This window comes from Nyctereutes procyonoides, unplaced genomic scaffold (genome assembly GCF_905146905.1).
Source record: "Nyctereutes procyonoides isolate TBG_1078 unplaced genomic scaffold, NYPRO_anot_genome, whole genome shotgun sequence".
Taxonomy (NCBI): Eukaryota; Metazoa; Chordata; class Mammalia; order Carnivora; family Canidae; genus Nyctereutes; species Nyctereutes procyonoides.
Window position 1 is genome coordinate 19,549,245 of NW_026575132.1, and position 23,417 is coordinate 19,572,661.

The window sequence follows — 23,417 nt, forward strand, 5'->3', positions numbered from 1 at the left end:
ATGAGATAGATATTGGTCATTACTATATTACCACATGCTTCCACGTCTTTACTACACACAATTCCATTTTTATTCTATTTCATTTATGAGGTAAGATTCACTAAATTAATTTCACAAACCACTGGTGAGCTGTGATACACAATTTGAAGAAAAACAAATCTGCTAAAGGGGTTTAAATCTTTTGCCATGACTGAGTTATAGCCCAGGGTAATGGTAGCCTTATTTAATGAAACTGAACTTCTGTTGGCGATTCTGCAGCAGTCACAGAAAATTGGAGTTATCTTATTATACTAGAAGTGAGTAAATGCTACTTCAATTTTCAAAAAGGATGCGGAGAAGTCATATTTCATAAACTATATCACTGAGTAATAGACTAAGAAGGATAATTTAAACAATCATTTGAGAACAAAGAGAAAAAGAAATAGTAATTACTAGTGTCCAACAGAATTTCTGTAAAAATTAATCAAATCAGACTAACCTCAATTGCCTAGTTGCTAAACTAGCATATCAAAGATATTCAGTACAATTTTGGGGATCCCTGGGTGGCTCAGCAGTCTAGCGCCTGCCTTCAGCCCAGGGCATGATCCTGGAGTCCTGGGATCGAGTCCCACATCAGGCTCCCTGCATGGAGCCTGCTTCTCTCTCTGCCTGTGTCTCTGCCTCTCTCTCTCTCTCTCTCTCTCATGAATAAATAAAATATTTTAAAACAAAACAAAAAACCCAAAGATACTCAGTACAATTTTGAAAGGTATAAGAAAATGAAGGATCCGTTCATTCCAATGATAGAGATAACCAGGTATGGCCACTAATCCTGTTTTCTTTATTACAGGATAAACAATCAGATTATATTTCCCAGCCTTCCTTGGAATTAGTTGAGACCATGTGACTAAGTTCTGACCAAATGACTGTGAGCTGGAAGTAATATACACTGTTCTCAGACTGACTTTATCATGTAACCCATATCTATTTCCCAAACCCTCTCACCAATTTATGACACTTAAGAATGGTCCCTTTCTTTCTTACACTATCAATTGTTCACTCTAATGACTCTTTAACGAATATGATATAATATTTCCCATATTCATACATTCACGTAAAAAACTTCACATATATCTCCAGATGTTTCTCTACTGCTCTGCTTCCTTTATATCATAGTTTCACTAGAGAATTACTACACTCTTTGTTTGCCCTGTGATCCTTTGATTGTCTGTTGAACCTTTTCTTCTTAAAGATTTATTTATTTATATTAGAGGAGAAAGAGAGCACGTGTATCAGGGGAGGGGCAGAAGGAAGGGAAAGACGGTCTTAGGCAGACTCTGTGCTGAGAGTGGGGACCAACACAGAGCTCAATCTCATGACTCTGAGATCATGACCTGAGCTGAAACCAAGAGGTGGACACTAAACTGACTGCAACCAGGAGCCTATGTTGAACTTATTCTAATCAAAATTTTTATACTTTCCATATAACAACTCTTATTAGGGTCACAGATGACCCACTGCTTAGTCAATTGGCTATTTTTTCTGTCTAGTCTCATCCTATTTGATCTCTCATGAACAGTTGACATATTTGCCCAGTCTTCATTAGTCACTCATTCAGTTTCCTTTTGTGTCCCCACCTCACCTCTCTATTGTTGGCATGTCCAAGGTCAGTCATTATAGACTCTTTTTCTCTACACCCCCATAAAGGTTCTCATCAGGAATGCAAGCTAGCACAGCCACTCTGGAAATCAGTGTGGAGACTCTTCAAGAAGTTAAAAATAGAGCTACCCTACAACCCAGCAATTGCATTACTGGGTATTTACCCTAAAGATACTGATATAGTGAAACTCCAGAACACCTGCACCCCAATGTTCATAGCAGCAATGTGCACAATAGCTAAACTGTGGAAGGAGCCACAACATCCTTCGACAGATGAATGGATAAAGGAGATGTGGTATATATACAATGGAACATTACTCAGCCATCAGAAATGACAAACACCCACCATTTGCTTCGATGTGGATGGAACTGGAGGGTATTATGCTGAGTGAAATAAGTCAATCCAAGGGAGAAGGACAATCATCATATGGTTTCATTTAAATTTGGAATGTAAGAAATAGGAGAAAGGAACCATAAGAGAAAGGAGAGAAACTGAGTAGGGAAGCTTTAGAGAGGGAAACAAACCATGAGAGACTCCTAACTCTGGGAAACAAACAAAAGGTTGCAGAAGTGAAGGTGGGTAGGGGGATGGGATGACTGGGTGACAGACACTAAGGAGGGCACTTGATGGGATGAGCGCTGGGTGTTATACTATACGTTGGCAAATTGAATTTAAATAAAAATAAAAATAAATAAACAAAAAATTAAAAAGGTTCTCATCACTTCATGCCTTCAAATGCCAATTACACATAGATGACTGATGAAATAGGTGTCTAGCCCGGACCTTTCACTTCTTCTTGAGTGATTTTGTCTAACAGGCATCCCGGGTTTAACAAATCTGAAACTGAACTCCTGGGTTTCCTCTTCAAACTTGAGCCTAATCAATTTCTCTTTCATAATTAATAAATTCATTATTTCAAGTATAAGCAACCCCCACCCCCCCAAAAAAAAATCCGAAACAAAACCCACATAATCCTCTTTAACTATACTCTTCTACACTCTACAGTCAGTCCATTAGCACATCTTTCTTCCTTCAAAATGTAGCTGCTGTCATCCTGGTCCAAGTTTTCTTCATCTTTTATCTCTTACTATTACAGTAAGTTTTAAACTGGTCTCCTTATTTCTACCTTTTGTATCTGAAACCTGTCATCCACACAGAAGCCGAGGTCATCTATCTAAAAATTTATAACCTTAATGAGTGTCTGGGTGGCTCTGCTGGTTAAGCATCTGACTGTTAATCTTAGGGTTGTGAGTGCAAGCCCTGTGTTGAGCTCCACAGTGTGGGGCCTACTTAAAAAAAATTATAATCTTAAGACTGGTGTAATAATAATAATACCCAGAATTGTTCATTTAAATGACAATCCAATCACATACATCACTTTTCTAAACTTCGTGTATGCACACACACACATGCATAGATATAAAGTCAATCAATTTTTGAAAATGTGAAAAAGACTGTTTAACATGACACATTATATCAAAAAAGTATGTACTGATCTTTAAAAAAAAAAGGGTGGGGAGGGGGCACCTGGGTGGCTTAGTGGTTGAGCGCCTGCCTTTGGCTCTGGTCATGATCCCAGAATCCTGGGATCGAGTCCTGCACAGAATTCTTGGGGGGGGGGGGAGCTTGATTCTCCTTCTGCATGTTTCTGCCTCTCACTGTGTCTCTCTTGAATAAATAAATAAATAATTAAAAAAAAAAAGTTTGGATTGAGTTATTTTTTTAGAATAATTTTGAAAAGCTATTTTTTTTTCAGCAGCAATCAACATTCCAATGGTATTTGCTCTTTGAAGTCATAATCCCATCACAATTTACAATCCTATTCATTTGGCCTTATTAACAAAATATACAGAATTAATTTGCTTAGGCAAATCTTCCAACTTGATAGACTACTACCTTGGAGATTTAGCAATAATTTAAATAGTGAAAAATTTTCAGCAGTATATACTGTATGACCTATAATTACATTCTCTTAATATGGTATAAATTATAATACATCTTTACAAAATATACTTTACATTATATAAACATTATCTAAGTTTAAAACTCTTGATTGTTGTGATAGATACAAGACAGCATTAAGAAAATAAAAGAAATATAAAGAAAAAATTACATAAGCAACAGTAAACAGTATGCTTTACTATAGTCTTACAAAAACACACATGTACACAATTATTTTAAGCAAATATGGACTTAATTTCATGAAAGTATTCCCATATTCATCACATGTTATACCATTCTAAAAACAAACTATTCCTAGCTGCTGCTAAAGGTTCACAGATATTTAGTGTAGTAGGAATATACATAAATTAAACAATAGCATTTTACCTTTACAATGATGCATATGAAGGACTATTTTCATCTGGCTATAGAATCATAAAGCATATTAGAAAAGAAAGAATTACATAACTAGAGTATTCCTCATAAGGTGAAAAATCAGAAGCCAGTGTATAGAAACAAATCTGCAAAATCTGGCTCATATATCCATTTCTTTTTCCTGTGCTAGCTCCTCTGGTTTAGACCCAGAGGGACATCTTTCCTTGCCCCTGTTTCAACCTAAAGATAAATAATGCAAAGGATCTTCTTTTACTTGTCTGACTCAACCCTGTTCTTTAAAAAAGTCTTTATCCATGTTTTTTTTTCTAATAAGCTTAATAAACTTTTAAATGGAGAGGTCATATTAACACCTTTCAATATAGAGCAGCTTTTAAAATAAGCCTAAAAATGACATTGCAAACTTTATTTCTATTTTCCTTTAAACTGAATTATGTCTTTAACTTTTTAAAGTGATATTGTTGATCTTCATCTACCTCAAGTCTTCTGGATGAAAGTTTTTAATGTAAGGTAGTTTTATCATTTTGAGAAAAACACTGCATAAAGAGAATGACTGGATTAATGACTGAATTAAACATGTTATTTTATTGGCACTTCTTTTATATTTAATTTGTGCCTGTAACACAAGAGAATTAGGAAATTACCTGAAGTACACTGCCATGAATGTCATCATAAAGGCATAATACATTTTCTTCAGGTTTCTATACATTATAAATGTAAGTTACTAGGTAACTGACAAAAGCGATTTGTATGAAAGTATTTCTAAAACTATCTGACATCTATTCAAACAGCATTTTCTGCACTTAATTTAGGACAGCCACAGAAACTTGCTAGCCTTTCATAACACAGTGACTTAAAAAACATCACTGTTTGACTCTCTCGTAATTCTAGGAGCAAACAACTCTCTAACATTTTCAGGATCATTAAATTAAAAATGATAAGGAAAGAAAATCATTAACTAATTTATATTTCTCTTCTAATGGGAATAGAATTAGTAATTACTTTTGCTGGGGAAACGTCCTGTAGTCAGTCACTTGTGTCGAAATCACATGCCCATCGTTCAAGGTATGAGGCCTGCTGACCTAAATTACAAACTCACAGATGTATTTGTAGATTGGTATTAACACAAGAGACCCAGCATCTTTAAACTTAACCATCCAACCTATTATGTTCACATTTCCTTTCCCTCTGCAGCATTTACTTTTTTTTTTCTTTTTATGGGCTTCAACCACATTTAGTCTAATACTTTACATACTCTACCACTCAGTGAATATTTACTAAATTATCATGTGAATGAATTTGGGCATTTGAAAAGAGATGAGAAGGGGCATCTGGGTGGCTCAATGGTTGAGTACCTGCTTTTGGCTCAGTTTGTGATCCCAGGGTGCCGGGATCGAGTTCCACTTCGGGCTCCCTGCATGGAGCTTGCTTCTCCCTCTGCCTATGTCTCTGCCTCTCTCTGTGAGTCTCTCATGAATAAATAAAATAAAAAAAAAGAAAAGAGATGAGAAGACAAAACTTGTATATTCAAGACTTATTCAAAACTCATGAGATTCATGGAAGTTCTAATGATTAGCCGTTACAAGTGAAAGTTTCATCTGTCAGAGAATAATTTATAAGCACACAAGAAATTAATTCCACTTGCATTTCACCTATTGTCTTTGTTAAAATGACTACAGAATCTGTGGCTGGAAATTTTTAAAGCTACCTTCACTTTATCCATCTATTTCCTTAATGGCATTAGTGATTTAACTGCCTTCATAAGGTCATATGTCTTTTATTTCAGTTTTAAAATCATATTTTAAATTCAGATAATACTCCCATCAGTAACATTTTGTATGACATTTATTATATTTTTCCTATTAAATGTTGAAATGAAGAGCAAGTTAGCAGACTGTTATCCTTAAATAGAAATGATAAAACCAAGCAAAAAGCAGTTTATAGAATTTTTTAAATGATATATATCCTTTTGCCAAACAGACCTGCAAATTGTACACTCTGGTTTTTTTATGGTATTTAAAATTGATTAAAAATTGTCTGTATCTCCACTGACATGAGTTACTGTAATTTATTTGTTGTAGAATAAATTTTTAAGAAAGGCTCAAGACCAGAACCTAGTTTGTCTCCAGGATTCCTGAATAGAAAAGGCACTATTTCTGGTTACTTGAGTTTACCACAAATCATCATTTATTTTCCTGAATTACAGAATGCTATATCCCTATACCCCTGCTATATGATGCAGTGCAAGTGGTGGTTGTCAAGTCTAATGTTTTTGCTTTTCCTTGACAACCAATCAAGTGCTATATTATTGGCAAAAAATTGCTACCTAGTAAACAGAAATGTAAACTTAACCAAACTCATTAACTTATATCATCTACTGCAAGTAAATCTCTTGAGGCCTCCCGTTAAAACCAGAGTATAATCTTCGCATCATCTGCGGCAGACAAAGTGCCCTATGCCTATTCTCACAGAAGGGGTTGCTCTGGACATACTAATCCAAAGCTAGAGCTTTCCATCACAGGCAGTCTTCCAAATATAAACCCCCAAAGGCATCCTGAACCGCAAACTGAATCCTAAACACAGGGTGCATTTAAGAAAGAGAACTTCAAAAAAGTTAGTGGCTCTTATATTCTCAATTAGAAATTCTCCTCGTATTAGCTAGGATCTCAGAGTACATCAACACAGAGGAAGCAGTTGTTCTCACATCTTAAAATAGAACAGATTGAACATTTAACCTTTCTGCTGCCCAGTCAGGGTCTAATGACTATTTTATGTTTAAATACACACACACACACACATTCACGTACACACACATTTTCCATTTTGCCTTTCTCCTAGTATAGTAAAACATAGAAGTAAAACAAGCTTCATTGCTCTTTGAAAGTCTGGATTTAGAGAAAAAGGTATTTGTAGAAATATAAAAGAATGATGTCAACGAGTCAAACACAAATTTTCCATTAAAACGTCAGTTTTTCACAGTAACTATATTTTAAGTGATTACCCTTTAGTAAAGGATTTGGTGACTCTTTAGATTATTCATGATGAGGGACAATTATATTTTCTAATCCTGGTGTTATATTTAGCAACTTACTAAGGCTTTATAGAGGACATGAACTCTTAGGGCACTTAGAATGACTGTGTCTCCGCAAGATTTGTCACATGTTCATTGTTTATAAGTAACCTAGTTTATTTACTAGATACTGCCAATGCTTCCTCCTAGCAATACAAATACCCGTTACTGAAGTTTAATCAGCAGGATTGCCCTAAATGTAGTGGCATTTTCTATATTCCTAAGAAATATTTATAGACCTATTACTTCCTCCATTTTAAAGTTATATATTAGAATTCAAGAATATCTTTCAAGCCAGTATCTCAAATCTAAATTGAAATGACTAAACAATATCCACATCTTTATGTATGATGTGATCATCTTTACTCCTTCCACTGTGAATGGGGTGAGGAAAGGAAAGAATTGGTTATTAAAAATCAAGTAAGCAGCTCAGTTTGGTTTTACAAATATTATATACTCAAATATCTCTTTACTTCAAAATAAATTTGGATTTCTTTAATATTTTTCCTTTCATTTGGGCATACAAATGGGTAGAAATGATGAACAATAAAATATGCTGCTCTAAAAAGGTGGAAGGATCATGTTCTTGATGCCTAAAATCAGAGTATGTGCCTCTGGTCCTGTGACCTTGGGTGATTCATTTAGCTATTCTTAACCTCATTTTATTCACATCTTAGGGTTTTTGCTCTCTTTTTATAGAAAGTGCATTCTGTAAATGGGCATTTTCTGTGATAGAGAAGAGACTGTCTAGTAAGTAGATATATCAGCTCCTGTCTGGAAGCATGACAGGTGCATGGTGTTACACTGTGTGTGGGCGCTGATCCTGGCACGAATAGAGAGTGACCTGCTGTTGGAGCTCGTGGAGAGAACCTGAAGGAGCACTCCAAATATCCTTCTGCAAGCATTACCCACCTGGGGATGTTTCTCATCCAATGACTGCCGAAGGATAACTGTCATAACTATACTTTTCACCGTGGCCTTCTCACCACTTGCACGATGTTTAGCCCATATCCAGATGCCATCTGTGGTGTTTTCCCACATCATTGTCTCAGAGGTGAAAGGTATTGCACATAATGGGAGTATTTATTACTATGAACACATCTGGCATTTTTGGAATTGTCAAAGAAAACTGATGCCTCCTGTAGCCTAATAACTTTTTTCTATATTTTATTGTCCTTGATATTAAAACTCCAGTTGATACAGGCACTTGTAGAGAGGAATACAGGATGTGGTATCAATGAGCATCATTTGTAAAGGCAAAAGACAACAAGAGTACTTAATTTATATATATAAATATATATATATATATATTTTTTCTATTTACCGAAATGCAACCCTTTGGAAATAGATGTATAGGTACAGAATATTGTGTGGTTCTATCAGAAATTATGTACTACCTTGGTTTGATTTTTTGTTATAATTTTTGATAGATTCTGGAATTTACAAAATAGATTTTTTTAATTAGAAAGTTTCACCATCTTCCAAATTCATATGCATGCAATTCCCTCACTCCTTTTCAGTATTGTTTTGTTTATTTATAGGCTTAATTTAAATGTCTGACATCTTTGTTGGACAGTATATACTTCTTTGAGGGCATAAATTGGAATGTGTTTACTCATATGCCCCCACAGTGATTTTACTCTTATCTTGCAAAAGCAGTCAATAAATGTTTATTAAATTATAAATAAGTAGAAATTGTTTCTAATGAAAAGGTCTAGTGACATTTTAAGAGATTTTTTTCCCCCTTAACACTAAACATTACAGCAAATAAATAACAAACATTTCTACTATCTGCAATTAGTTCTGGGATTTTGTCCCTATTTCACACCAGATAATACTGCACAAAGTATTGATTGATATGTAAAAGCTGACATATAATTAAAGTGATTATACAAATAATTTAAATATAATACTATTTTAAGCTAAGGTATCTGTTCTACATAGGCATAAGAAAAAAGGAGCTATTAAATTTTCTAGAAAGTTTGATTTCTTTCTTCTATCTTTCAGCAAATATTTTTGTATACCTGTGACCAATCAAGTCATATTGATTGGTTATCAAGCATATTACTACATTAATAAATGAAGCATAATACTACATTAATAAATGAAGTGTCAAAATCGAGCAATTTTCCATTTATATATTATCAGACTATCATGGAATAAAAAAAAACATAGATTACAAAGTTAGATATTTTTTTTTTAAAGTTAGATATTTTAATCAATAGTAATATAACTGCTAGAAATAAGAACAACAAAGAAAACAACTCTATTTAAAACCAATTCAGAGTTTAAGTGGTTTTAAACTATATTTAAAACCATTTTTTTCTATTATTTAAAATATACCTTAACTACTAGGTTTTAGGAAAATAACAGATTTTACTCAGTGAAACTAATTATCTCTGTAACTTCAATCCATACACCATATTTTATTGAAATATATTAAAAAATAATTCTATTAAAGTGTCTTCCAGAACGCTTCATATATAATTCTGCTATTACATTCTCTGCTCTTTTTTCACTGTTTATTACAATAACTTACGAATCTCTTTTCCTTCAAATCCCCTACAATTTCTCCTCACTTCATTCTAATCAATCAGATTCCTGAGTGCAAGATAAATGTTATCACCCATAGTTCCAAAAACATGACTTGAAGGCTCCCAATAATTAATCATCATGTGACTAATTAAAATAATAAAATTAAGCTTTGTATTTGCAACTTTATTTTAGAATGGTTAATTAAACATCATATCCCAAAGTAGTTGGCCAGATTCAATCAGCTTGAATTATTCCCTGGAAAGTGATCTTGGAGACAAAAAAAGAAAAAAGAGAATCTAAATCTAAGCAAAATATAAAATTCCAATTCCAGATAAATAAGTTACAACAGAAATCTCACTTTGAAAGAAAGGCCAATTAATTGGTGTCAGATACATGAAGTATCAATTATGTGTCTTCTGTTTATGTATGGAAATGTAGTTGGTTTTCTAACTATCTTTCATGTACTTGAATAAATAACTGAAGTTTCATACATAGTGCCTATTGAAATGGGTACTCAATGAATATGTAGGTGACTTTGTTAAAAACAAAACGAAAACAGACAAAAACTCAACACAGAACATAATATTTTATCCATTTGTGGCACTGATTAATTTTTCTCCTAAACAACATATTGATCAGGAAAAAAGTTTGTGTTAAAAATGTCTATCTTTTGCTCTGCAGCACTGATTACATACAATGAAAAAAGAAAATATCACCTTTACTTAAAGCTCATCTTCTTGGTTGTATGGATGACCAGGTTTAACAAGAAAAGAAACACAACTGCCAATATATCCTAGAGACATGTTTTTCATTATATCAAACAGATTTTAAATTGCTAAAACTCGAAGCTAGTTGGAGAATAAAGTGACAACACATCAAACTATTAGCTAAATATAGCCCTATAGGAAGAATATTCTAAAAAGAAGATGGGCCATTTAAAGATAAAGGAACATTAGGGTCAGCTATTAATGTCAAAGGCAAGCAAATACCATTCCAAGTACCCCCAGATAATATGCACTAATAGTGGGTTTTAGCAGGATTCAGGCTGATGCAGGTGCATGTTCAGCAGCTGCAGAGGCAACACACACGCTCACACACAGACATGCACCCAGAGCATAACATAAACTAACTCTCGTGAAATGTAGAAAATGGAAAACTGTAAACAAAGAAAACTCAAAGAGTAATGAGCTCATATAAATGCTTGAACACTAACCCTCCATCTCCCTGAGATTGTTTAACTCATAGCAGTTCAAGATTTTAAATCATACAATGGACACATACTTAGCTGGAAATTCTAGGAGGATCTTTCTCCAAAATACTTACTAGCTGTTGGACCTTAAGCATCTTTTCTCATTTTTCTTTGCTTTAGTTTTCTTATTCTAGAATTCTATATTTATCTTATTTATCTTATTCTAGAATTTATCATAAAGGCTTTTTACTAGGCATAATATATGCATATAAAATAGCATAGTGTTTGATTCACAGTGCTAAATAAATTTTAATTATTGCTTGATCAATATTATCCTACAGCTTATTAATGGTTTTGAAGAAGTAAAACACAAAATTAAGATCTATTTTATTATCACAAATCTTACTTGAACTCATAAAAACATATTTTTCTACTAATTTTCTGGTATTCACTACATTTACCAGTTTTAAATAAAACTTAGACAATTTCATTGTGGAATCTATAAAAGAAAAGTAGTTCCCAGAACTACTTTTTCTATGTCAGACTAAAAGACTTGGTAGTCACTGACCAACAGAAAACAATTACACTGCCTCACAAATACAGAATTAGCATTTATGGAAAAACAGGTTCTATAGTAGATTAGGCATGAAGTGAGACAAGTTCTTTGTTTTCTTGTTTCTATTTTATTAGTGTAAGTGAACAGAAGAATGAATCCTCATTGATGTTTTAAGAATCACCAACTCAAGCAAATACCTTAGTTGAGAAAATATTCAAATTATATTGAACTTTAAAATCTTAGTTTCCTATTAGTTTATCACAAACCTAGTGGCTTTAAACAACACGTTTATTATCTCACAATTTTGGTGGTCACAAGTCTGGAATGGGTCTCACTGGGCTAAAATCAGGATGCCAGCAGGGCTCAAATGCTTCTGGAGGCTGTGGAAAAGAATCTGCCTTCTTCAGCTCCTACAGGTTGTCTGCATTCCTTGGCTTCTGGCCCCTTCATCGACCTTCAAAGCCAACATAAGACCAAGTCCTTTGTATTTGCCATTACTCAGATTCTCTCCCTGTCCCTCTCTTAGACTTGTAAGAACCATTGTGGTTACTTTGGGCCCACCCAGATAATCCAGAATTATCTTAATATTTATTTTAAGGTCAACTGAGTAGCAAACTTAATTCCACCTGGAACCTTCATTCCCCTTTGCAACATAAGCTATCACAAACTTCAGGGATTCATATCTGGACATCTTTGAAGGGCCACTATTCTGACTATGGCCTACCTCAACTGATGATTTTGGGGAAACTACTATGTTCAGTGCATTTAAATATTTTAGCATGTTTTAAATATGTACTTATATACTTAAAAACTGTACATATAGGTTTTATGAAATGTAGTAAAATAAGGAAAAGTGAGAGAGAGCTGTTACATACACATGCATGTACATATAAAATTCCAATTCCAGGGATCCCTGGGTGGTGCAGCGGTTTGGCGCCTGCCTTTGGCTCAGGGCGCGATCCTGGAGACCCGGGATCGTATCCCACATTGGGCTCCCAGTGCATGGAGCCTGCTTCTCCCTCTGCCTGTGTCTCTGCCTCTCTCTCTCTCTCTCTGTGTGACTATCATAAATAAATAAAAATAAATAAAAAAGAGTGTCTTTTAAAAAAAAATTCCAATTCCAGATAAATAAGTTACAACAGAAATCTCACTTTGAAAGAAAGGCTAATTAATTGGTGTCAGATACATGAAGTATCAATCATGTGTCTTCTGTTTATGTGTGGAAATGTAGTTGGTTTTCGCATATTTACCATTGTGCATACAATGGTCAGAGTCAGGCCTGATCTGAAAGGTCTCTCTGAAAAAGTAACATTTGAAAAGTGGCTTGAAGTAAGTAAAAAACAAACAAACAACAACAACAACAACAACAAAAAAAAAAACCCAGAAACAGGGTAAGAGAACAATTTAACAATTTCAAGCAAAGAGAATAGAAACTTCAAAGGCCATGAAGAGGAAAGGTGTTTGGTGTGCTTGAGGAATAGCTAAGAGGACAGGGCAGTCTGGCTGGAATGCAGGGAGGGAAGGCGGGTAGGGGTTGAAGCTTTCAGAGGAAAGAGGTAGACCATGTAGAGCCTTGTGAGCTATTTAATTAAGAGTGAGCTATATCTGAGCAGAAGAATCTCACAATTGGAAAAGCAGCATTACCATTGCTGTGTGCAGAATAGACTATTGCAAGGCAAGGCTGGTAACAGGAAGACCAGTTTGGAGGCTATTCTAACAATCCAGGTGAGAAGTAAATGAGGTTGGGACCATGGCAAAAGCAGAGGAGGTAAAGAAACATAAAAGATGATTTTTTTTTTAATAGAATGAAGGGATGGCAACATTTCCTGGCGGAAAAAATTTAAATTCAGGAACAACAACAACAGCAAAAGGAAAAGAATTCTAGGCAACCCCAAGATTTTGATCTTGAGCAACTCAAAGAATATACCTCATATTTACCAAAAAAAATGGGACAAACTATAGAGGAAGCATGTTTAGAAGGAAACATCAAGAGCTCCATTTTTGGGCATATTAAACTTATAGATACGTATGGGATACCTGCTGTCTGATAACTACTGAGAGTCCATCCATATTCATTCTTTCCTCCCTAGGAACAGATCTCCTGAATGTAGATGAGCATATTTCTCAGCCTCTCTTAAAGCTATGCGACTTAGTCATGGGCAATGGAGTTTAAGAGAAAATTATTTATGCCAGCCTCAGATTGTGCCCTTAAAAGAATAATATGTGTGTTCCTCTGTTTCGCTTATCACTAAATGTGAAGAGTTGTCCTATTAACCCTGATCATATCCATCAGAGAGATTAACTGATTGCTTACATCAGTGTAATCTGGGGTCTCGGTTTTATGACAGTTTAGCTAGTGCTTCACTAAATATAGCATCTAAGCAGTTTATATAAGTCTATGTTCAGGGGAGAGTTCAAGGACAGAGACATTCAAATGGGTGTCTTTAGCATCCAGATGGAGTTTGAGGTCAGGAGACTAGATAAAGTGCTGAAGTCTAGCATTTTCTTCAAACGAAAGTTAATTTTCTCCACATTCATGTATTTATTTCATGAAGACAAAAAAAGGCACTGAATAGCATGGCTTTTGCCCTGATTTTTCCCTTTGATTGCTACTCCTCAAACTCCTAATACAACATACTGGAGGACATACATACATACCCATCAAGCCCAGGGTACGAAAGTGATCATTTGCCTTGGAAGAAGAGCAAGTCACCCTATTTTACTATTCATTATTCTACTATACAGGGAGGGATCAGATGTGTTTTTATGTTCTACTTGGATATTTAGGAATACAGTCTTAGTAATAAATCCCCTGGGCTTCTCTCTTCAGAGGTCACATATTGAAGAATCTAGAAGGCAGAGATTTTGTTTGATCAGACAATACACGTTTTTTAAATTAAATCTGAATGACTTAAGCAAAGTTTTATCTTTCTAGAAACCATCAAATCCACAACTCTCCATGGTGTTGCTCATCATTCCAAATCACACATGAATATAACTGAATTGGCACTGATAGGTTGATGAGTTTGGGGATGTAGACTAAAAATCGTTCTTCTTGGTAGAAAGGAAACTTTATGCCAAATGTTATACAGCATGTTTGACCTTATAAATTTGTTTACTTTGGGCGTTCCTTCCGGTTCGCATTGCGGTAGCCATGGACACTTTGGATTGAGTTGTAAAGCCCAAAACGAAAAGAGCTAAGAGATTCCTTGAGAAGAAAGAACCAAAACTCAGTGAAAATATTAAAAATGCTATGCTGATTAAAGGGGGAAATGCAAATTGAATGGTGACACAAGTACTTAGAGATGTGTATGCACTGAAAAAACTGTATGGAGTTCTGTATAAAAAGAAAAACATGGGACGCCTGGGAGGCTCAGCAGTTGAGCCTCTGCCTTTGGCTCAGGGTGTGATCCTGGGGTCCTGGGATCGAGTCCCACATCACGCTCCCTGCATGGAGCCTGCTTCTTCCTCTGCCTGTGTCTCTGCCTCTCTCTCTCTCTCTCTCTCTCTGTCTCTCATGAAAAAAATAAAATCTTAAAAAAAGAAAGGAAAAGAAAAGAAAAGACAAAAGAAAAGAAAAGAAAAACAAACATTACAAGACCATTTGAGGATCAGACTTCATTGGAATTCTTTTCAAAGAAGTCAGATTGTTCTTTATTTATGTTTGGTTCCCACAGTAAAAAAGTGGTCATCTAATCTAGTAATAGGTCGCATATATGACTACCATGTGCTGGATATGATTGAATTAGGTATTGGGAAGTTTGCCTCTCTAAAAGATATTAAGAATAGTAAATGTCCCAAGGGAAAAACACCCACATTAATATTTACTGGTGATGATTTTGATGAAACAGAAGACTAGAGAAGGCTGAAAATTCTTCCTATTGATTTCTTCAGAAGCCCCACTGTAACAAATATCCATCTGGCTGGTTTAGAATATGTTCTGCACTTCTCTGCACTGAATGGGAAGATTTATTTCCAAAGCTATAAGTTGGTGTTGAAGGAATCTGGTTGCAGAACACCAAGGATCAAATTGGATGAGATGGGGCCTTCTTGGATCTGGTTCTGAGGAGGACACATCTGGCATTAGATGATCTTTAGAAATTATCTATGAAAATGCCAAAACCCTCAAGCCAAAGAAGAGGAAAACTGTCTCCCATGATACTTTTAGCACAACTTACAGAAGGATTCATATGCAGAAGGAAGAGCTAAGAAAACTACAAACCAGGAACATGGAGGGATTGAAGAAGCAACCTGTACAAAGGATAACAGAAGACCAGGAGAAAAAAATGAAAGAGAATTTTTTAAAAAATGATAGAAAAAACAAATAAATAAATTTGTTTACTTTGTACACAACAGCCACTAAAATTTCATAGTGAAACTTCACAGTCTAAATTCATGAATCTTTTTTTTACTGAAGCATTTGGGGGGAGGGGGACATATTTAGGTATCTCCTTCCTATACATTGTGTATCACTCTATACAGATAGCACAGGAGAAGGAAGGGGTTAGAGTTTCACCAGACTGAAGGCCAGGGTTTGAGTTCTGAAAGTTTCAACAGAACCTGGAAGGTGAAGGACAATTTGGGTACTGATGACTGTAGGCATAACAATTTTAGGCCTATAGTGACACTTTTGTCGTTGAATTTATGTTATATAACCACCTAAATTTTCCTGACTATGAGTCTATTGAAAACCTTGTATCTTGGGACTATAAAGTATAATACTGGGGATTTTTTTTTCTCCTCTAGAAAAGGACATTGGAATTAAAAACTACTAAATAGATTTTCTCATTATTATACTTGTGATTTCAAATCTTTTGAGGGATTTTGGCTCACAGAGTCTTATTTAATAAAGTCCTTCAATAACCCACTAGGGAAAAGAATCTATACAATTAAATAAAATCACAGACATAGCTTATTGTGTATCAATGTGTATATACCAAATGTATATGAATAAGTTTTATTGGGTCATGAATCTGAACACCAACCGAATAAGGTTGTTCCAGGATTTGCCCAGCATTTTATGAAACCTATTATTCTTATCTGACATTACTGCAGTATAACAGACCATAGTGACATTTGATCACATTCTGTTTTATTATTGCTATGTAGCAAATTGTTCTTACCAATAAGTGATAAAAATACAGAGGCGATTATAGTACAAACACGAAGACATCTATTCCCCTTTTTGGGTGGTAAGAGTGCTCAGAAGTGTATGAACAGCATAGGCCTGGCCTCTATTTAGCTCATCTTGAAATCATGGTCTTAAAAATAGAGAATTCATATATTATACAAGGTAATAAAAACATATTTCTCAGCTAATAAAAAAGGAAAAATTGCATGCTTTAACTATTTTATCCTTAAAGATTGACCAGAAATGTAAAAAACTAAAAACTGTAATTTTATAGCCTATGTAAATTAATAGAATTTTGTAAGCAAATAAGCAATTTGCCCTCAACATTTATATACGCTTCTTTTTTAAGATTCTATTTATTTATTCATGAGAGACAGAGAGAGAGAGAGAGAGAGAGAGAGAGAGAGAGAGAGAGAGAGAGAGGCGGAGACACAGGCAGAGGGAGAAGCAGGCTCCATGCAGGGAGCCCGACATGGGACTTGATCCCGGGTCTCCAGGATCACACCCTAGGCTGAAGACGGCGCTAAACCGCTGAGCCAACCTGGCTGCCCATATATGTTTATTTTCTTATGATACCGTGCAGTGTATTTATAGTGAAAGAATATTCTCTGCAATAAATACCCAAAACTATTTGAAAATCATATATTTTTCCATTTTTCTTTTTGATGAATATCTCCTGGCAGTGAGGAGGTATAACAGTGTAGATTTGATTTATGTGTTCAATTCCTTTAATATTTTTATTTTTCCACAATTGTTTTATGATTATGATTATATATTTCCATACATATCTCTCTGTGTTTCTTTGTGTGTGTGTCCATTATTTTTTTCATTTAAGTACGAGGTATGAGCAGAAGATAGCTAAGATAAACTAATAAAAAGAAAGTCTTAATTTAACTCCTGGTTATAATGTATTTTCCATAGGTTGGACAACCCTCCTACCTAAGTTAACTTAGTAATTTTAAGTAATCATATCTTATAGATGATTGGCTTGTAATTTGATTCTGCTTTTCTGAGAGTCATAGCAGTTTCACCCTTCTTGCCATGATGCAAAACTTTATATTCAGATATTTGTTATTCTGTTTAAACCCATTTCCCATCTAGTGGTAACAGCATTGGACCTATGTAACTAAAATATGTTTAAAATTACTTCATAAGGGAACAAATAGGTCTATACATCACATCTTTTATTCTTCTCAAAGAAAACTTTTACTCAAAACAATGTGACTGTATTCTTTATTTTCTTCATACTTGACAAAACAGAGTAGTGCCAACCAAATTGAACCATTTCTTGGTAATAACTATCATCCCTGTTTGGGAACAAACATCACAGCCTGCAGCATCACTGTTTATGAGAACAAAATACATTTATTTTGTTACGGATTTCCAACTATCTGTTTTCACTAGAAAATGACTCCATAATTTATGTGAGTAAGGAATATTTGCAGCTTGCAGTCTGTATTTCAGAAACATTCTAAAACGGGTATAAGCTAAAAATGAATGTCAATTTGGAGAACTCCATAGACTGTTTTCTAAAGTGAGTTTAATTTTTCTGATGAAAGGATGAACATCTTCATTTGGCTATTCTTCACAATTCTGCACTTCAGTATTTTATTAAATATTCTTTGATGTCAACATCTGTTTATTTTTTTATTTTTTTAAAGATTTTTATTTATTTATTCATGAGAGACACACAAAGAGAGGAGAGAGAGAGAGGCGCAGAGACACAGGCAGAGGGAGGAGCAGGCTCCATGCAGGGAGCCCGATGTGGGACTCGATCCTAGGTCTCCAGGATCACACCCTGGGCCAAAGGCAGGCACTAAGCCTCTGAGCCACCCAGGGATCCCCTCAACATCTGTTTAAATGACTTGCAGGAGGCAATGAAAAATCAAAATAAATAATGCAGAAAAGAAAGTGCACCTAAATGGTTAAAGTAAAAACAATAAAGAAACTAGGAAAACACTTTGAGATATTGCTTCATCCTCTGACTCTGTCAGCTGTGTAACCACAAAATTAAGATGTTATGACCTCACAAGGCTGTTGTAAGGAACAAATAAGGAAATCTATGTAAAATATTAAACACAAAATGTGCTCTTTGGGGGATAATCAATACATGCTTTAAAAGTATTTATATTTAAGAGCAATAAAATATTGCATAGTTGAACAAAAGTGGAACCAGAGTGGGAACAACTCATTACCCACTCTGAATGGCTATTCAGTACAGAGTGTTCACATGTGAGGCTTTTTCTTTATTTGTAAAATGAGGAAATTAAATGCAATCATCTCTAAATCCTTTTGAGTGTTGAGTATATAAATTAGAAAACAAACCAAACCCAAAATTTTCTTTGATATGACAGTAAGGATACAAAATTAGAAACTTTTAAATGATAAAGGAAGTAAAACAATAGAAAGAGAATGATTTAACAAGATATCAAAAAGGAAAATTAAAATCAAATAATAAATGGAGAAAATAAGGAAAAGCAGTGAAATACTCAAGGCCAAGAAATATAATCTGATAGAAGAATGATACAAAGGCCTTGGCATATTAAGAAACAAAACTTACTTTCATGGAGGCTGAGCAGGCCAAGTTGAAAACTCAATAATGAAAACAAATATTCAAAAGAGGAAAAAAAAAACATGAATAATACATTTGCCAGGAATCCAAGATACACAAGTGTGAAATTACAATGTTGGGTGGAGGACTTACCTCATGTGACCCAAATTTTCTACATGTCAATAGAAAAAGCATTAAAAGGTTTTGTTTTTGTTTTTTTTGTTTTGTTTTGTTTTTAGCAAAGGGCAGCTCATCTTTGGGGTATTATTCCATAAGTCCTTTTATAATTGAAGTAAATGAAAACCTGGAATCAGCCCAACACACTCATACTATGAATTATGTCTTCACATATTGATTCTTATTACAATCAGAGCTATTAAAGTCCCTTGATTAGTCAGATTGTCTATTTTTAAATTTTATTTAAAGTTTCTCTTTTACAGATTTTGATAATTCATTAAATATTTTCCAAGTACAACACAATATCTCTATTTAGAGATAGAGACAAATTAGACACATATCTATCTTTGAAGAGGTGTTAATCAAGTAAGTAGACATATGAAAAACTTGTATAGGTAAAATGGTAAAGATGAATGTATAGATATAAATGTTTACAAAAATGGAAATAAAACATAAGCAAAGTTGCATGTAACTATATGTAACATATATATTTACAATCCAAATAAAATAATAATTTGAAATAAATTTATTTTCTAAAGTTTACATGTTTCAGTGTTTAATTTTTTTTACAATATTATTGATTGATAATACTTCCATAGCTATTTTATGAAAGGGGAAACAGAACAGAGGAGTAAGTAGCTTTTTCAGTTTACAGAACATGTTAGTACACGCATTCGACAAAAATCCCAATCATATTTCCTTGGATATAGTTTATCTTTATATTAATGGTTTCCAAGAATTTTGGTGAGCACAGCTGAAAAGGTTAGCAGGGAGTAGAGACAAAGACTTTGGACCAGAAGACAGAATAATATCGGCTTCCTCTCTGATATGGATATATCTGTCGAAATACGTCATTTTTAAAAAATATTTTATGTATTTATTCACGAGAGACACAGAAAGAGAGAGAGAGGCAGAGACACAGGCAGAGGGAGAAGCAGGCTCCACGCAGGGAGCCTGACGTGGGACTTGATCCTGGATCTCCTGGGTCATGCCCTGGGCTGAAGTCGGCACTAAACCACTAAGCCACAGGGGCTGCCTGAAATACGTCATTCTTAATTTTTTTCATCATTCTTAATTTATTTCAGCTCTTTGGACTTAATACTAAATATGAATAGTCCTATTTTATAAATACTTGGTTCTCTTTTTTTTTCCCCCTAATACTAGCTCAAAGCCCTAACTTCATTGCTTTTGGTACTTGGATGAAGGTAGTGCTGCCCTAGCATTCCTTGGTGGCTAATGATTTATTTTTCCAACTCAAATTATACCATTTTCTCATAATAATCATTTACTTCCTTCAATAATGATCTTGATTAAAATGCCACAAAAACATTTTATCCTGTATTAGGTAATTTTTTTAAATTTCATTTAACCAACCTTTCTGAGACATTACCACATATTAAATATTTTGTTTTTAAATAGCACACAGCAGCCAAACTGACAGAGTCCAAAGCATATATTGAAACCCAACACTCTTATTTGTAGAACAACTTCTTTCCATGAAATTCATATCTACTGAAATATACAATTTAATTTAGTTGTATGTATCTAAAATGCTATAAACTGATCAATGGTTCTAATTTATCTAACTTAAGCAAAAATAATGAAAATGGTAATAGTAACAGCAAGATGAAAAGTCAATGTGCTAACATGTCTTGAAATCTTCTTAGTAAAAAAAATAAATAGTTCCAAGATCTGTACTAATTATTTTTAAAATGTTAACTTATCAATTTTTCAGTGTTTTGAAGGTTTTTTTTAACCAAGAACCTGAGAAAACTATACACAAGATATTTAATAGTAAACTAAATTCATACTGTATTATTTGCTCCTATAATTTCATTTATTCAACTATTCAAATGTAATCAAACTTAAACACGATTTTATATAATCTCTACTAAATTAAAATATCTAGGATGCTATCGTCTCAATTAGTGAAAATAAGCAAAGTTTATGCCTTTGGATGAATTCATTAAGTAGTGAGGTTAATGGAAATACTTTATATTAATGTATAGAGTTTACATAAGCAGAAGAAAAATGCAAAAAGTGTTAGACTCTGTTATATAAAATTATTATCAAGAACCTAGAAAATAAAAACAAAAACAAGATGTCGTTTTCATCTAACAAAACGGTTAAAAATTTTAAGGTCTGACCTAAGTTAAACATTAACAAAATTATATAGATTAATGATACAAAAAGCCTTGGAATAGTATGAAACAAAAAATCATGTAAATGTTGAAATATATTATCTCATCTATTCCTTTTATATATGTGAATCTGTTTCACCATTTTGCAGTGCAATTTGAAAGTATCTATTAAAATTTAAAATGCCTATGTACCAATTTTTAACATAGATTCTAGAGTAATATCTACACATGTGCATATGGTGTTTTTAAGAATGATTAAGGAAAAACATCGGAAATAAATATTCTGTTGATGAGATTACTGATGATATACTTATACCATGGTACCTCAATACAACAAAATATAGACTGCTAAAAGAAGAAACCAGGTAGATATATGTGTTAACATTTAAGAATAGCCAAGACCTGTTTATGAAAATGAAAAAAAGAAAACTTAGAGAAAAAGATCAACCAAGCTGATACCAGAGTTGATCTCTTAGGACTGTCTCCAGATTGAGTGAGAGCTTGTCAAGGTTGGCATGAGAATCCTAAAGCCAAGATCCTCTGCAAACCTCCCACCAAGGACAAATTAGGATTTAAGAACAATAAAACTGAGCTGAAATGCCCACGAGGTCTGGAGTTTATGAGTGGCTTGTTTCTTACATTAGCTCTAGAGTTTTAGATTTTTCTGAATGGAGTTATTATCCTTTTTCCTTTCCCTTGGAGGGTCATTTTACTCCTAAAATCATCCCACACTTATTCCTTTCCCAATCGTGAATCTACAAGTGGCAGAGCTCCAGCAGGGTTTGTGACTTATGACATTTAAAATTCAGTTTTTCATATGGCATTTCCACAGTAATTAACATATTTGTCAACAATTAAGTGTATTAAATCCTCCCTCAAGATTTCCAAGCTCTTCCCGCTGAGGAAAAAAAAATGTTAAATTGGGGAGTAAGGGGCTAACATGATTACCTGGGTCAGATGACCTTTTGCCTGAAACAACTCTTTATGTGAAGGAAGAGAGGAAAGGGCAGGGGGAAGCCCTCCCATTTCCATTTCCATTTTGTAATTCATCTTCTGTCCCCCTCTTCTATTACACAACCCCAAGATATGGAATCCAAAGACAAAAGACTAATTACTTAACAACAACAACAACAAGATCAGATACTCTTACAAAGAAGGCTAATGGGGCACCAGAGTGGCTCAGGCAGTTAAGCATCCCACTCTTAAGTTTGGCTCAGGTCATGATCTTAGGATCCTGAGATTGAGCCCCAAGTGGCTCTGCCCTGGCCATGGAGGCTGCTTAATATTTCTCTCTGCCCAGCCCCCTGCTCTACCCTAACTCAGTGAACATTCGCGCAGGCACGTGCATTTTCTCTCAAAAAAAAAAAAAAAAAAAGAGAGAAAGAAGGAAGGAAGAAAGGAAGGAAGACAGATAGACAAAGTGTATACTTTCTGGAACTAGACCACTTGGGTTTGAAATCTGAACCAACCACTTACAATAGTGTTGGCATGCTATCTACCTCTGATGTCCTTATCTTTAAAATGTGACCACTTAAAATGTCCTAATATTTTTATCAGCTTTAAATGAAGTATAATTTATAATATTTTTGGCCCTATGCCTGGCTATTATTTTAATTAAATATGTTCTTAAAATAGACCAAATTCATTTGCATTTTAAATGAATGGGCTATTTTAGAAGGCTTTATAAACTTCATATAACGTTCAATATGATAGTATCCCCCCAAATTATAGAGTCACGTGATATCCTAGAGGAAGTAATCCAAAAGCAAGTCAGCAATACAGATTTTTATGCTATTGCATGGGAGAGCAGTCACTTAAATAAAAATGAAAAGACAGTAAAAGAATGGGTGAAAGAAATAGAAAATAATATAAATGTATATGAATATGCTGAGTGTTTATTTAATCCTGTCAAGTGTCTTGGCATGTATCCATTGGGGCTCCCAACATGGAACAGTTTAAAATTGTCACTGACCACAGGAAGGATTAGTGCCTTTTAATCTTCTTAAACCACAACATTTAGTGTTCAGATTTTATCAAGGATAATATAAAAGTGATTAGTGCTCAGGCTCCTCAAACTTGTGGAGTTGTTTATGA

The 23,417-nt window shown here is 34.3% G+C and overlaps 1 protein-coding gene and 1 pseudogene across 1 annotated transcript in view; one reads left to right on the forward strand and one right to left on the reverse strand.

The window, feature by feature from the left end:
* ERBB4 (erb-b2 receptor tyrosine kinase 4) overlaps positions 1-23,417 on the reverse strand; it is a 1,090,474-nt gene that overhangs the window by 449,729 nt on the left and 617,328 nt on the right. The gene's annotated exons all lie outside the window — the stretch shown is intronic.
* Positions 13,074-15,603, forward strand: LOC129523054 (ribosome production factor 2 homolog; annotated as a pseudogene).